The 17,008-nt window shown below is 41.5% G+C and overlaps 2 long non-coding RNA genes across 2 annotated transcripts; both read left to right on the top strand.

Moving 5' to 3' along the window:
• Positions 1 to 8,691: 8,691 nt before the first annotated feature.
• LOC122231912 lies at positions 8,692 to 12,883 on the top strand. The gene is made up of 3 exons (XR_006209206.1): positions 8,692 to 8,812; positions 10,511 to 10,594; positions 12,686 to 12,883. It is a non-coding gene; the product is annotated as an uncharacterized LOC122231912 (long non-coding RNA).
• Positions 12,884 to 15,134: 2,251 nt separating this feature from the next.
• Positions 15,135 to 16,618, top strand: LOC122231915. Its single transcript, XR_006209209.1, has 3 exons — positions 15,135 to 15,184; positions 15,917 to 16,029; positions 16,358 to 16,618. It is a non-coding gene; the product is annotated as an uncharacterized LOC122231915 (long non-coding RNA).
• Positions 16,619 to 17,008: the final 390 nt, after the last annotated feature.

Below are 17,008 nucleotides of genomic sequence, written 5' to 3'. Positions count from 1 at the left end.
GGGCAATCTTTTCTGACTTGCAGCAAAAAAAAAGATTTGGAAGGAAACAGGCAGGTTACTGGAAACACACAAAGTACCAAAACTGACCGGGTTTTGAGTGTAGGTAGATCTACAGAAAGAGGTTGAGGTAACAATTCTCTAGCACCATGTTTTCCAAAGCTCGGTCACTCGCTTCCGGTGCCTCTTTTTTACTTCATTGTTTTGGTTTTGAAATTGAATCTCTTGCTTCCTTAACTGTAGGTTTCAATGAACTGTTACGTCACAACACAAAACAGAAAGCCGATATCATCTGTCACCTATAGACAGTGCATGTAAAAATAAGTACAACAGAAGTCAGATTAAATTCTTTCAAATGCCCTTGCCTGCTGGAGACAGAGCCCACCCCTCTCAGCGCCAAAGGGGAAGGATCTGGACTCACCAGCTTTCCTTGACAATCTGTTCCAGCCAGTTTCTGGGACCTGCGGGTTGGGGTCTGTCAAGATAATATGGCTGCTTCCTTTTCAACCACACAACTTGAAGAAAAGAGCTCAGGTGAGACAGGGCTCTTCCCTGAAAGGTTAGACATGATTGGAAGGTAAATCCGATGATGTCCATTGGAAAAACCAAACATCCTACAGATAAAACATTGAGCCATGATCGTTCTTCGTTCGGTCATCCCTCTGCTTCTTTGTGGTGTCCCCACCTCCATAAATTCTGAGTCTAGACATAGGTAGCTCAGTCATGGCGGTTGCTGTTTGACTTGGCAGATTTAAAGCAATTAAAAAATTTTTTTAATGTTTATTTTTGAAGAGGAGAAAGACAGAGCATGAGCGGGGCAGGGGCAGGGAGACAGGGAGACACAGAATCCGAAGCAGGTTCCGGGCTCTGAGCTGTCAGCACAGAACCCGACGTGGGGTTCATACCCACAGACCGCGAGATCATGACCTGAGCCGAAGTCAGATGCTCAACCGACTGAGCCACCCGGGCGCCCCAATTGACTTGGCAGATTTAAAGGCAGAGGCTGCTCTTGCTGGGTAGCTGAGAACAGAACTGGTCGGTCCCAGCTGAGCCAAAAGCCGAAGATCTTGTCTGTCTCCTACTGATGCAATTAGATATGAATAATGAAGGCAGGAAGAAAGGCGTAGAGGAAAAGAGATGTGCTTTGTGTATTCGTCTCGTAAAATCACATTCATTGATAACTCAAAGTAGCGCGTTAGTGAGGACACTCTAAAAGAATAGTAGGCCAATCTGATGGCAAAGTAGGAGCCAAAGCGAAGACTGAAGTTCCTCCTGAGCTTCACAGGCAGCTTCCTCTAAGGCAGCCTTATTTTCTGTCCAGCTGATGGGTTCCAAGTCACCGGGTGGTACCTATGCAAGGTAAAAAAGCCTCTGCTACATTTCTAACAGTTCTACATGGTTAAAAGCTGAGTTCCCTTCGTTCATATTCTGGTATGGGTTGACCTGTGTCTCCGCAAAAGATATGTTGATTTCCTAATCTCTGGAATATGATGAATACGGCCACGTTTGGAAACAGGGTCTTTGTCGACGAAAGCAAGTTAAGATGATGGTCCATTCAGGTGGACTCCTAACCAAAATGATTGATGGTCTTAGAAGAAGAGGGGAATTTAGACACACACACACACACACACACATGCACGCACACACACACACATACAGGAAAATACCATGTGAAGACACACATACACGCACAGGGAAGACAGCCTTGGAAAGACGCCAGGAGAGACTGGGGGATGTCGTCACAAGCCAAGGAAGCCTTGATACCAGAACCAGAAAAGGTAAGGGATGATCGTCCCCGGGAGCCTCCAAAGGGAACCAGCCCCTTCGCAATACCTTGACATTGCATTTCTTGCCTCCAGAAGTGAGAGAGGGTAACTTTCTATTTTAAGAATCATCTGAAAAAACTGTTCTAAACTGCCCAATTTGTGATATGTCTTCTTCCATCTTTTTGCTTTCAACCTATTTATATCTTTCCAGAAGTTTGCTAGTCATTTCAAGTACAAAATTCTAAATCTTCTTTGGCCGATCTTAATCTTTTTTTTTTTTTTTCATGTGAAGGACAAGTATGTCCTAAAAGTCAAAATATCTAAATGTAAGTAAGGTCAAAGTATGTACTCCCCAAGTTTCTGCTTATCCCTTATCTCTTTTACTCGCTAAAATTCCCTTAGAAGGCAGAAACAGACAGAAGAATGAAACTGGACCTCTTTCTTACACCATACACAAAATTAAATTCAAAATGGATGAAAGACTTAAATGTAAGACAGGAAGCCATCAAAATCTTGAGGAGAAAAAGAGAGTAGCCTCTTTGACATCAGCTGTAGCCACTTCTTACTAGATACATCTCCTAAGGTAAGGGAAACAAAAGCAAAACTAAACTTTTGGGATATCATCAAAGCACAAACCTTCTGTGCAGTGAAGGAAGCAATCAACAAAATTAAAAGCCAACCTTCGGAATGGGAGTTATCTGCAAATAATATATCTGATAAAGAGTTAGCATCCAAAATATGTAGAGAACTTATAAAACTCAACACCAAAAAAACAAGTAATCTAATTCAAAATGGGCAGAAGACTTAAGTAGACATTTCTCCAAGGAAGACACACAGATGGCTAATAGGACATAGGAAAAGATGCTCAACATCACTTACCTTCAGGGAAATACAAATCAAAACTACAATGAGCGATCACCTGTCAGAGTGGCTCAAATTGACAACTGGGGAAACAACAGACTTTGGCGAGGGCGCAGAGAAAGAGAAACGCTCTCGCTCTGTCGGTGGGAATGCAGACTGGTGCAGCTACTCTGGAAAAACGGTATGGAGGTTCCTCAAAAAGTTAAAAATAGAACTACTCTATGATCCAGCAATCGCACTACTAGATATTTATCCAAAGGATACAAAAATACTGATTCGAAGGGGCACATGCACCCCAGTGTTTATAGCAGTGCTATCAACAATAGCCAAACTGTGGAGAGAGCCCACATGTCCACCAACTGATGGATAGATAAGGAAGACATGGTATATATATGCAATGGAATGTTACTAAGCCATAAAAAAGAATAATATCTTGCCATTTGCAACAGCATGGGTGGAGCTCGAAAGTATTATGCTAAGGGAAGTAAGTCAATCAGAGAAAGACAAATACCACACGATTTCCCTCATATGTAGAATTAAGGAAGCGAAACAGATGAACACGGGGTGGGGGAAGAGAGAGGCAAACCAAAAAAACAGATTCTTAAATATAGAGAAGAGACTGATGGCTGTCCATCATCAGAGGGAAGGTGGGCAGGGGATGGGCCAAAGGCATGATGGGTATTAAAGACAGCACTTGGTGTGATGAACACTGAGTGTTGTATGTAAGTGATGAATCACCAAATTTTACTCCTGAAACCAATATTACAGTGTATGTTCACTAACTGGAATTTAAATAAAAACCTGAAAAAAGGGAAAAAAAAAGACACAAAGAAAGGGGCTTTCCACACCAAGATGGAGTTTCTCCTACTCCAGGTTTTAAAGAAATGATTGCATTTTTTAAAAATCCCAAACTACGATGGAACACAAGAAAGGATCCACTGCCTCTAAAAACTATGAAAGCTCCTTGAAAGGTATAAAACAGACATGAATTGTTTTGAAATATTGACGACTCCTTTGTGTATATTACCTCCTCAAGACTCTGAGGAGGTAGTAAGAGTAGCCTTCAAATTCCTCCCCTGAGATCGGTCAGATATTTTCAATGCAGCCTTCATTTATGTCAGTTTTTCTTATCTCAGAAACACGTTATTCTGTATACCCACACATGTCACTTGACTCTACAGCTGGCCTCACCAAGTGGGATGTGCATTGACATAATTGCTTTCCCTGTTAAGTCACGTTTTCTTTTCTCTCCCGTTCACTGCCTGGAGACCCGGGTCAAAGACAAATGGTAGGTTTCTGCACATTCAAAGACTCGATCTAGGGAGGCTTCCCACCAGCTCCAGGGAAAAGTTGGCATTTATTGACTCCCAAACTTTCAAAACAATAGACAGGGTTTAGAAGATCTATAAAGAAAAAAAATTAAAATTCCAACCTTTAGGGGCACCTAGGTAGCTCAGAAGGTTGACCTTCTGACTCTTGATTTCAGCTCAGGTCATGATCCTAGGGTGGTGAGGGAGAACTCTGAGTCAGGCTCTGCACTGAGTGTGGAGTCTGCTTAAAACTGTCTCTGTCTCTGTCCCTCTCCCCCCGCCTCCACTTCTCCCCCACGGGCACGTATGTGTGTATTTGTGCTCTCCCTCTCTCAAAACAAAACAAAACAAACAAACAAAAACCCCAACTTTTAATGAATAGAAAACAAAAATTATCTTCATAGCTTTCTCTCATATCAGTGACTTGGGAATAAATCCTATTCTGTATCTGTAGACAATTTTTAATTGAACAAGAATATCTAATTGCCCCTGATTTCAGGAATAACTAAAAAAAAAAAAAAAAAAGATTTTCCAGGTGGGGTAAAACAAGTGAAACCAAAAAAAAAATGATTCAAAAACTCTTGGAAAGATAATTAATTTGTTTATATTCCTAACATTATATTCCTCTAATTGTATCTATGCTGTATTTACAATTCATTGCTACCCTATTATAGAGATTTTTCCCCCTTGTGATGTGTTTTCACTTGCATCTCAATTGTTAAAATGTAGACTATTTTTTCTGGATTAGCCCTCTTTTTTTGACCTTATGATTGTTCTTGTGAAGGGTTTGTTCAGCACAGAAAGAGACTTTGTTCTCAAACAGGTGAAAATTGAAGCTTGAAATCTACACATCATTAGTAACTTCACATCCCATAAAACTGTTCTTTGCACCAATATACCGATGAATGGTTCAGCTCACGTTAATTGCAGGATAGTGCTAAAAGAGCCCAGTAAAATCAGGGAATTTTCTGGAGGAGACGGGAAGGTAGGTTTACCCGCAGAGAAGTCATAGTTCGCAGGCAATTATTTGCTGGGGGAATAAGGCTACAAGAAAGTATTGCAAAGACCAAGGTGTCATGGCTGATAGGCTAAAAGGGCAGACGAGATGTCACAATGCACCTGCAGTTTCCCCAGAGCGCATGTAATCGCCGATCGGTCATCAACGTGACGCGCTTTGCAGAACCCGTGCAGACTGAAGAGCGTGGCAGCCGTCTGAAGAGTGTACGTTTTGGAGGCGGAAGGAGATGCATCTCTGTATACTCTCCTTCGCTCCCTTTGCCCTAATTTCTCACACTCTGGTGAGCACGCTCTACTGGCACTGGCACAGGAAATGGGCCTGTAGACACTTGACGGACTCAGGGAACTGAGGCTGCTAAAGGGGGGTTCGTTTTCCTTCCCTCTCTGAACGTGGGGAGGCGATATCCGTGCGCCTCCGTGTTGGGACTAATAGAGAAGATGGGCTCTTCCCGTCGCACGCCAGATCGTCAGGCCTGCAGGATGTTCCCCAACAACTGATTTCGGAGAACTTGCTTTTCTCCTGCAATTAGTTGAGGTGTTTTGCACCAAAGGAGCATTCTTGCTATTGATTTTTTTTTTTTTAATTTCAAAAAAGGAGCCAAGAAGAATGGTGGGTAGGCAGTTATTTGTCCCAGTTGAGCCAAAGTAGGTAGGAAGGAAAGCTTGTTCTTGTTTATAGACAATTTTATTGACTTGTTCTAATAGAAGGAATGTATAACCAGAGAAGTATAGGTTCACAGAGAGAGAGAAAGGGTAGCAAAGGGTCATACCAGCTGTTCTGTTATCTCAGGACATATCCACATTTACGCCAAACGGATGGGAGTTCACCCTATTTTTAAAGACACTGATGGAAAGGAAAAGATTCTACCATTTTCCATTTTAATGTATTAATGTAGTATCTGGTCACTCTCAAATACATTTCTATCCCCCCAACCTTGATATACAGATATATATATATGTATATGTATCTGTGTGTGTATACACACACACACACACACACACACAGATACATATACAGGTATATATATACACACAGATATATAATATGAATAAAATAAATATATAAATATATAGTATATATGTACTGTATCTGATGTACATATATATGTACAGATAGATATATTTATATATAATATTAATAAAATAAATATATAAATATATTTGGTATACATATATATTGTGCATATGAAGTATATCATATATATCAGATAGATAATAGACACATGGATAGATAGATACAGATGAGAGAGAGGGAGAGAGATAATGTACTAAGTGCACATCACTATTCCCACAGTCTTTTCTTCTTAAGGCTAAATTATTCCCTTCTCCCGGAATCTGCCTTTTCCCCCCTAGTTCCCCCCCCATTAGGGGGGAAACTAATCCATGAATAGTTTTTAGATTTCTTCACCAAAATCTTTCCAGTCCTTCTTGTCTTTCTTAAGTTGCAAAATACCGATTCACTTCCACGTCTCAAAATCTGAGTACATAGATATGATCCTATGACTCCATAATAGTAACGCGAGAATAGCGTTTGGAATATATTCTGTACATGTGACTCCACAACAGTAATGTGAGAATAGTATTTGGAATATATTCTGTATTGTCATGAGGAAAGCTCATTGTGGTTTCCATTCCCGAAGGCCCTGTTTGTGGCTAGCCTGATCCTGATCTCTCTTTTCAAAAGTACTGCCTTACTCCCAGGCATTTGTCTGCTCTCTTCATGCCAAATCATTTCTTTCTGTGCTTAAATGAGTCCATACCCATAAAGTCCTTGTGAGAGGGAGGGCATGTGATGAGTGGATGTAGATTCTATAAATCATCATTGTGTTTGGGTATAGTAATCTCACCACATTTCAGTATGTGGTTTTCATTCTTATTTTATCCTTCAGTGACTTAGTCCTTGATGGCCAATCTCTATTATCCCCCCTCCATGCACAAGGGAACTCACAAAATAGGTAAGTTACTTGCATTATTTATAATATATCTTCAGGAAGCATCCAAGTTAAAGATCCCTAGAAATCTCATTAAATTTCTTACACAACTCTTCAACCAACTGTACATTTATCCAGTTTTGTTGTTATCGCTGTATTAGAGTTTAGAACATTCTGTGTTGTGGAAATAGAGGCACTGATTCCAAACTATGCATGATTAGTTTTTGATAACAGAATATACATTATTCATGAAATATTTTGCTTAAAATTATAGACACCTCAAAGAAAATAAAATTAATATTTAATAACCGAATTGATTTTCAAATAAACGTGGTACATTTGTGACATTTCACTTGACAATTTTTTAATTTCGGAGGAAGTCTTAGAGCTATTCATTGGAGGAGACTTAATTGCTAATTTACTCTTGGCTACTCAATCACCTTTGCTTTATAATTGGATATTTTTAATATCATTTATGCAAGAATGAGGGCTTAATATATATTTATCCACCAGTTACTTTCTGAATGCACTAACTGGAAGCTTTTTTCTTCTCTTAGGAATAAAATATTTTTTTTATATAAACACAATTTATAATGTTGATAGAGTACCAGACATAATTTCCTCAACTATTTTTAACTAATCGAAACCAATCGTGCTGAGTCATTAATACAATTTCGGTTGCTTCTGAAGATATTTGTCACTTCAATTCACATATCACTCATACACTAACAAGTTCAGTTATATTGGTGGAGAGAATGCCTACCGCTGTTATTATCATCTTGCAAGCTTTCTTTGGATGCACGTCATCTAACACAGCACAGATTCTGAGGACGTCACTGTAGCAAGTCTATGAAATGAGGGGTATTTCTCCAGCCACAGTGAGCTCAAGGTGAGCCCTACTCTTCACTGTAACTGCTGGAAGTCTCTCCAAGGTCCTGTGACCCCAGCTCCCATTTGTGCAGCCTGGGAGAATCAGAGCAGGGCAGAGTTTCTTGTAAGTGGCTTCCGAATGACGAGGGACAGTCTTGTGACAGATACTCAAACTCAGAACTTTTTTCTCTACTAGGTCTACTAGAATTGGCAGTGCTAATTACTCAGTGGCAATGAGAACTGGTGTGCGCTAAATACTAGCAGAGCCAACTGCTTATTTTAAGTCTGAAAAGAGCATAATTTGAGACTGGATGGTGAAGAATGCAGCCCAGTGACTGTGCACCTGCCCTATCACGTCGAAATGGACACCCTGGTGCAACGTGGGGTGACACACCTGTCGGTGAGAAGTTCGGGTGAGCGATGGCAGAATAAGAGGAGCACTGAGACGCGGGAAAGTCTACTCTGTGACAGGTGACACAGAAGCACGGTGTTGGCAGAGCGCAAAGACAACAGTACAGGAGGACCGTCAAGGCAAAACGAAGGGCTGGGCAGGGTCATCAGATGGAAAGTAGCCAGCACTGTCCAGGGTCATCACAGTCCAAGGGGTAGAAAGTGCCATCATAGGTGCCCCGTATGAGTCACAATTGGTGATGAGACAGAAAAAGGCCAACCACCAAGAATGGGACCAGGCCCAGCTTTGCAGAAACTGAAACACTAGCAAGAAATCCTATGCTGGCCATTTGGCAATTTTCCTCCAATTAACGATTGTTCATCAAGCCTGCTTCATGGCCTCAGAATGTCGGTTGTCTTCTGAAAAGGGCACCGAAAAAGTTTCTGTCTGTGGCCCTAAAGATAATACTGGGAAAGAAAGAGTGAATATGGTCCCGAGTGGTCCCCCACATAATTACACAGCTCATCCTCACCACCTATTTGGGAAACAGGAAACAGTATTATTCACAGGTCACAGTTGAGGAAACGGAGGCACAGGAAGCACAAGTAACTCACCTGCATTTACACACAGAGCCGAGTGCAAGAACCCATGTGGATTTGGATTCAACTGGTAAGACCACTGGCTTTCCCTCAGGTGAAGAGTGATTTATCCGCTCAGCAACAGTCACTCAGGCCCTTCTAGGCTCTGCTGCCCAGAGACCCAGTGACGAACAAGACAAACCCAACCCCTTTCCAGGCTCTCATTCTGATAGAACAGTCAGGCAAGTGCCAGACCCACTCTGTTGCCAGGGCTGGATGGTTATATTTGTGCTTAAGGCTATGGTCATTCAATTAGCATTAGTTCATTGCATGTTGTAAATTCAGTTGCTCAAATGTGATTCTTGATATTGGCATTATTGCACACACTCAAGAACCCCTTAAGAAGTTAAGAAGGAGTTCCTGAAGGAATGAGCCTAATTAGCTGCAGTCAAGACAGCGGTGCGGAGATCTGGCAAGTCAGGTGAGCAGGTAGCAGCCAGTCCCTGACCGAGTGATGTAGACTGTGACGCACAAAATTAGTTTCCATTGCACGTGTCCCGTGCTACTAAAGCTTTCGCACGGAGGGGGCTGCTTTACTCCTCTTCGATCTTGAATCTCTGTGTTTGCAGCAGCTGCCTACGGTCATACAGAAGTCTGTGCATGCTCGGGTGCTCACGTGGGAAAAAACCTGAGACACTGTAGACGTGACGCTGGCTGGCATGACTTTGTGAGCACTACTCTTTATGTGAGACAGGGAGGGTGGTGATGGAAATACCGCTGGGGGGAAGGCAGCCAGTAACACAGAAAGGCAACCAGAATCCAAAAGCAGAGGTTTCTATGATGTTGACAGCCGGCTTCAAAAAAGCAGCTTGTCTCCTAGAAGATACCATCATTATTAAAGGTAGCCCTGCACGGACTTTAGACTCCATTGTGTTTCTCTCCTTGTTGACCTCTGACATCGTCATCGGTACGTCCCTTGGATGCAAAGAAAAGATGAATGAATTGATCAGTCTGACAGTTGCATTTCCACCTGCCATCGTGCACATCAGAAAAGATCCTTTGCTCCTCGTAGATAGAAACTGACAGTAAATAATGGCCGTGATAAAACAAATTAATCATGTTGGGATGATCTGCGGAGGAAAACAGAAAGACTAGGGCAGAAGTGGAGTGCACAGGTCGGGCTCTGATGCCCCTTTAAAGAGGGTGTGAGGGAGCGTGGTTTGAGAAGGTGGTATTTGAGCAAAGACCGGAAGGAAGCGTGGGAGGGAGCCAGGTGGATGTCTGGGAAGCGAAGGACAGGACAAGGGAATGGTCTGTGCCAACATCTGAGAGAACGTGGGCCTGATTTGAGAGATCGGCGAGAAGCCAGTGAGGCTGGTGTGGAGTGAGGCAGGGGGGAATGGGTGGAGCCAGATTGCTGTAGGTGGTCCCACCACACGGGGGCCACCCCATCCCTCAGGGGTCACTCCATCCCTCTGGGGGACATTCTAAGGGCTTAGCTGCTGTTCCCAATGGCCCGTGAAACTATTGGTGGGACGTCGGGGAGGAGCGAGGTCTGACACATCTTATACAAGGATCCCAGAGTGTGTCGAAAACAGAATTGGGGCGGGGGAGGGAGGGTGATGTGGGAAGACTAGTTAGGAGACAATTTCAACTGGAAATTTCCAGGTCACTGAAAAACGTTACCATTATTAAGCACTCTCGTAGAATTCGGTGTTCCAAATTTATGTATTCAAATACTAAACAAAACCTGAATAGCGCACCAATGAGAGTTACCCGGTGATTTCAGAACTGTGTCTATCCTACCGGCGCCCACCCCCTGCGCAGAACCTTCCCTGACCTCCCTGGAATTGATGCTTCAGTCCCACAAAAGGTAGGTCTCGATACCTCATTGCATGTGTAATGACCCTCAGCCTCGGAGGCTTTCAGCCTCTCCTTCTCCAAATCCCTTCTTTCAATATGATTTTCTTTCCCCAGGTCTTTGATCCTCATCCCCCCTGACAATCTGTTGTTTGCAATCCCGCTGATAGATCATGGAAAGAATATAGTGAGAAACCTTTACAAGAGGGAGGAAGAGTTTGCTCTAGTGTCCTGACTGACATAACTGTCAAACTCCCAGCCTGTGATGGGGTGGATTAGGGCTGCAGTGATCTTCCCTAAGAACTATAGCAGCCATTGAGCTGGGCTGGAGAAGGTCATTTAAATCCACTCATCTCCACCCGCTCATTTTTGCAAAACAAAAATTCTGACTGTGAATCTGGAAATCTAATCAGTCTCCCCAGACTAACAGCGTAAAATAGGTTCTTGATGAAAGATTTAATAGGCTATTTAAAAACCTACGAGTCCTGTTCATTCCTATATTTGTCTTTCTTTCCCTTCGGAAGCATTTCTTGTTGTTCTTCTGCTTTATTGAATGTGTACTAAAGTGATCTTAACCTCAAATCTCTTAAAACCTAAATAAGCTGTGATTTTACTATTATAAATGATTATTCATAGCTTTTACCTACTCTGCCTAGATTGTATGCCTGACCACGTGTACACAATTCTCCTTTGGCCATTAAGAAACGTTTCAAATGAGTTCAAACAATTCATCTGGTCAAAGACTTGGAAGGTTGATGTGATGAACAATCAACCTCTATACGTCTTCCCTGGAAATAAAATGCAGATGTTCTGCCATGAAACCTCCTTAATGGATGAGATACTTCTGGAAAAAAGAACATTAAACTGAATTCAAGAGGTGGACTACTAATCTGAGCGTTTGTCCATTGGGTCGTCTTCCCCTCCCTACTTGACATTTGGAAATGTGCCAGGGTAGCACTGGAAAACACTAGAAGTGGGTGAGTGGATTTTGGTCCCCTGGATCATCAGATGTTGAATGCCCTGCACAATAAACCATCTCGCTCAAAGTGCACTGAGATGGCCTCCATTCTGCTGAGGACCAGGGACAGCTAGAGTAGTAGTCAATCTGTTTTCAGTAGGAGATTGGATTTGTACTCTCATTACTAGTCATTAGTTGTTCAATTATGAGAATTCCTTGTGACTTTTATCATCACTGGTTATGAGCGATAATTTGGGAAAAATTCCCAAGCTCTACAGAAGACATCTTTTATTCTATTCCAGTGTGATGTTTTATACCTCTATTACTGCAACATCTGTTTCCATTTTCACTCTTTCAATCCATCTGGTATATGTCCTAATGATCTTTGGATTCTGTAATTTTTATAGTACTCTCTAGCTTAAAAACCTTGATGGCTACCTGTTTCAGAGCCAAATTTCTTTGCCTGGCTTTCAAAGCATTCAAGAAAATAGATCCTCCCACCCAGCCTCATATTCATTGTATACTCTTCCCAAAGATGAATCAGCCACTCAGCCGAAGCAGACTCCTTGCTAGCTTATAAATATCCCTCTCTTCCTGATCTCTTGCCTTGATGATGCCTCTTTCCCTATTATGTGAACTATCCTTTCTCTCTCCCTGCTTTTCAAATTATGCCACTCTTTCATGAGCTAATTCTATTCTTCCTCTTTAAGTCAGTATGTGAAATGCTTCAGAGCCTGACCTGTGAAAACAGACGATCTGAGATAAAATCTAAGCCTTACCTCTTGCTGCAAATTACTTAATCTTTTTGAGGCTCGGTTTTTTTATCTGTAACATGGAGGTAATATTTCTATCTCACAATACCATTAAGGTCATTAAATGAAATGCCTACAAGTTATTTAGCATAGTACCTGGTATGCGGTGTGTTCCTAGACCACAACTCGGTGAGCATCCATCTGGGATAATTAATATTAATTAATAACTGCTAGTTCATTGGTCTCCTTTAGAATTTATAATTTCTGTCTAACAAATTGGTAAATGATTGTATATCACTGATACCGTTGTTCAATCTACCAGTGGGGTAACCCAACTAGACAATGACCCTTTGAGGGGAAAGAAAATGTTTATACCTCTCCTGTATCTCCATAGATCTGGGATGATGGTCACGCTGATGAGGCTAAATAAATAGAAATTCGTCACTTCATTATTCAGTCAGCCAACTGCACCAGCCACTTTTCCAACATTGGGAGAAGACTGATGAGTAAATGCATTCCCTACCCTCAGGAGCTCACGGAGAATAGAGGAAACAGACATATAACGCACGGGTATAAAAGAAAGGGACAGTGTGGTGACAGAGATAGTTATTTCTTGAGTATTTCTCTAAATAAATAATGTTAAGTCTTATAAGCATATTTTATTCATATTAGAGCCAAATGGATGACTCCTTATGTCAATGGTGTGCTGGTAAATGATTAACAACCGGCCCTTGGGGGAAACAAAAAATAGCTTTGGTTTGTAGTATTGGCCAATTTCTATGCTGTAAATACTCCGCCATTGCCAGTTTCAAGCAACCATCATGATATTGCTGACCGTGGAGTTGCAAAGAGATGCACAGCATCATATATAGCATATGCATATACACGTAGTATCTATGGCCACTATATATATATATATATATATATATATATATATATATATCTACAGAGAGTAGATGCAAATAACCTCAAGAGGGTAGAAATAGGAAAATACAGTAAAATAATTAAGGGGTAATGAGTTTTGAATATTTATTTTCAGTATATGCATTACAGTTGATTAACTCATGCACAGTTTACTCGTGTGATTGATTAAATTATGTCTATATAATTTAATTTTAATAATGGCTGTGTTTAACGATTGAAAATTTTAATCACCAATTCTCGTGAACTTCTATGAGCTGGCATACCACTGTTTATATTCCATTTCCAACTCTTAAAGCTAGGGGGAAAGTTAGCATTTTGTTATTGGCTAGGAAGTTGAATTTTCACAAAGTCCATTTTATTTTTTAATTTTTTTTTCCAATATATGAAATTTATTGTCAAATTGGTTTCCATACAACACCCAGTGCTCATCCCAAACAAAGTCCATTTTAGACTACACTTGGACGCCCAAATATCTGTTTTCAGTGGCTTTTATAAATATGGAACAGGTTTGAGGATAGAGAGTTCTATTTTTCTTCTCAATTGCTGGTGAACATTTCCAAACATACACATAAAATTGGGTAATAAACCTCCACGTTTCTGTCACCCACCTGAACTATTTCAGGTCATTTTAGGATCATCTGTGTGGTCTCCATGTATGACTCCCTCACCACCACATTATGCCATTTTTGCATTTATGTTCCCCCTACAGTATTCCCCATCCCTGCAATAATTTGAAGAAAATGTATCAGTTCGTGTCTAAATAGGTCAGAATGTACCTAAGATTTATGGACTTCTTCTCTTTAACATGAGTACTGTATTCATATAGTAGTCATTTAAAAAAATGACACTTAAAAAATTGCAAATTGCAATGTTTTGATATCATCAAGGTTCTTTAGTCAATACTCAAAACTCTATGTCATAAATGTCACAAATCTTCTTTACATTTTTTACCATTTGTTTGAATTTGGGTGCAACCACACGTTACAATTGTTGATAAAATCTCTTATGTCTCTTTTAACAAGTGGGGTTTTCTCTGCAGACCATTTTTCCCTTATAGCATATTTGCGAAAGAAGTAAGATCGGTTGGTCCTGTAGAGGTTTCCACGGACTGAATTTTACTGCTTGCATCCACATGGTGTTATTTTCATGTTATGCTGTGCTCTGTGTGTCATTCACACAGATAATGGAATCTAGATGAACTTGATCAGATCTGAGTTCAATTTTTAAGGCAAGAGTGGTGTCGTGGACCTCTGTGTGGAGGCTCATGGGATCTGATTCTCTCCTCCTGTGATGTTAGCTGCTGTCGATGCTCACTGACTAGATTCACTTCCTGGGGACTACAAAATGGCTGTATTTTAATTTCTATCATACCTTATTTATATATTAACTGGAATACTTCTATAAATAAAAACTTCTCTTTGTCCACTATTTGGTAAGCCAATGGTACCATTGACCCAGGAAAAAAGAGTGAATGTTTGTTTTGTTTGTTTCTTCCCCTTAACTTACCTGTTTTCAGAAGACATTGGTCACTAGCATCTCAGTAGCTACCAATTCCTACTAAGGAAAGACTTCTACAACTTTCCACCGAGATTTGCACAGTGGCAAAATCATTTAGCTCAATACGTATTCATACACCTACCTCAGCATAGAGACCAGCAGTCCTTTCTAAATGACATGACGGGGGCACATTTTAGAAAATCTTTTCTGCTTTATAGGCTGATCGTCCCCATGACATTACTGTTTCCAGCATGATGAACAGCACAGAATTTTATCAGATGTGGCCTTGGAGATTACCTCATCCATATGCCTCATTCATTGTAAACTCAGAAAGATAAGCCAATTGAAACTGAGCCACCTGCCCAGAATGACCCTAACAATTGGTACCAGGCCTGATTCCAGAATTCTTGTTTCCTATTCCAGGAATCTGCCTGAGAGGATGGTTCTATCAGGAATGTGGTTGAAATCACTAGTAAGTACAAGGAAACAAATCTGACTATCACAGATTGTCCTCACATTAAAAATAAGGCATCATTCAAAAGCTCATTCCAAATCAGACATCTTGGAACTCAAAGCATTTTCCCAAAGTAGCTCAGATTTCACTGCTGTTTACAACCCAGACTAGACTGGCAAATGGTACTTAACTGTAATTTAATACAAATACAGAGCCCTGCGTGTGCAGCACCATTAACAACTGCTCCCTTATAGAAATCGATGAATACAGAAACATTATTTAAAATCTTCTACCATGCTGTAGGCACTTTCTACGTGTGTCTTCATTTGGTTTCCACAATAATCCCGAGAGATAGGTCATGTCAGTCCCATCCTGTGGAAGACAATTTGAGGGTCAGAAAAACAAGCTCAAAGATGCACAGTAAGAGGTGGAGTTTGGTTTGGAGACCAGGGGACCAGTAGCGGGATGTTTCCCGGCCACCTAGGGCTTCCGAATTAAGAGCCATCTGCTTGGCTACCATCTCAGTGGTAGGAAGGAGGAGTCTCCCTCACTGCCAAGTCACTGATAGTAATTCCACTGAATCATTGGATGTTTTGACAAAGATTGGTGGGGGCGAGAAGGGGCTTTTGACTCAAAACTGACTCGGGACTCGTTGACAAAGCTGCACGTGATCCAACTGAGAAAAAGGTCCCAAGCTACGGAAGGTGGTTATCAGCAAAGCAAGGGAGGGTTCGGATTCTCATTTCACAGGAAGCTGATTGCCGACTGTGGTGGGAAGAGTTTGATGGCTCCCAGTGGTCCTGGCCTCCTTGCCTCCTTGCCTCCTGATGCCCATGCACTGGAGTGACGCCCGCCCAGTGAAGGTGAGCAGGTCATACTGGCTCACTTCTTATGGCAGGACGATGGGATAACATTTCCAAAATCAGATTATAAAAAGCATGTGGTTTCTGGGGGCCTGGGTAGCTCAGTCGGTTGAGCGTCAGACTTTGACTCAGGTCATGATCTCATTTCGTGAGTTTAAGCCCTCCATGGGGCTCTCTGCTGTGAGCACAGAGCCAGATTCAGATCCTCTGTCCCCCTCTGTCTCTCCCCCTCCCCTGCTGGCCCTCTCTCAAAAATAAATGAACAGAAAAAAAAATTTTTTTTAAAGCATGAGGCTTCTATATCTGATGTGGTTTCGCTCATTCTCAGATCACCCATGCTGGATGAAACTGACACCATGTCATAAGAGCAGCCTGTGAAGAAGCCAACAGAGGTGATGAAGTACAGAGGACTCAGTCCACAGCCTGGGAGAAGCTAAAGTTTGTTCACACCCACGTGAGTGTCTTAGAAGACGGTCCTTCAGCCCTAGTCAGGTCTTGAGACGACTGGAGCTTTGGCTGACATCTTAACTCCAACCTAATGAGAGACTTGAGAAACAGAACTACCCACCTGGCTACGCTACCCCTTGAATTCCCGGTCACAGAAACTGAGATAATAAATGCTTGTTTAAGTTGCTAACTTCTGGAGTAATTTGTAAACAGCAACACACAACTAATTCAGTGTCAATCTTAAACCAAGGAATGTCTGTTTTTTATTAACACATTTTGGGTATATGTTTGTAGTCATTTTATTTAGAAATGTTACTGGCTTTTTGTTGTTGTTTGTTTTACACCTTAAATAAGTTGAGAGCCTTTTTTTTTTTTCTAGTTACAACCTTTTATCCCTGAAAAATATCAAAGTCAAAAACAGCGTATAAAAGGGCGCCTGGGTGGCTCATTTGGTTAAGCGTCCGACTCTTTATTTCTGCTCAGGTCATGATCTCACGGGTGTGGGACTGAGCCCTGTGTCGGGCTCTGCACC

The sequence above is a fragment of the Panthera tigris genome, chromosome A1 (genome assembly GCF_018350195.1).
Source record: "Panthera tigris isolate Pti1 chromosome A1, P.tigris_Pti1_mat1.1, whole genome shotgun sequence".
Lineage (NCBI taxonomy): Eukaryota > Metazoa > Chordata > Mammalia > Carnivora > Felidae > Panthera > Panthera tigris.
Note: the sequence above shows the minus strand (reverse complement) of the source record. Positions and strands in the feature narration are given on the sequence as shown.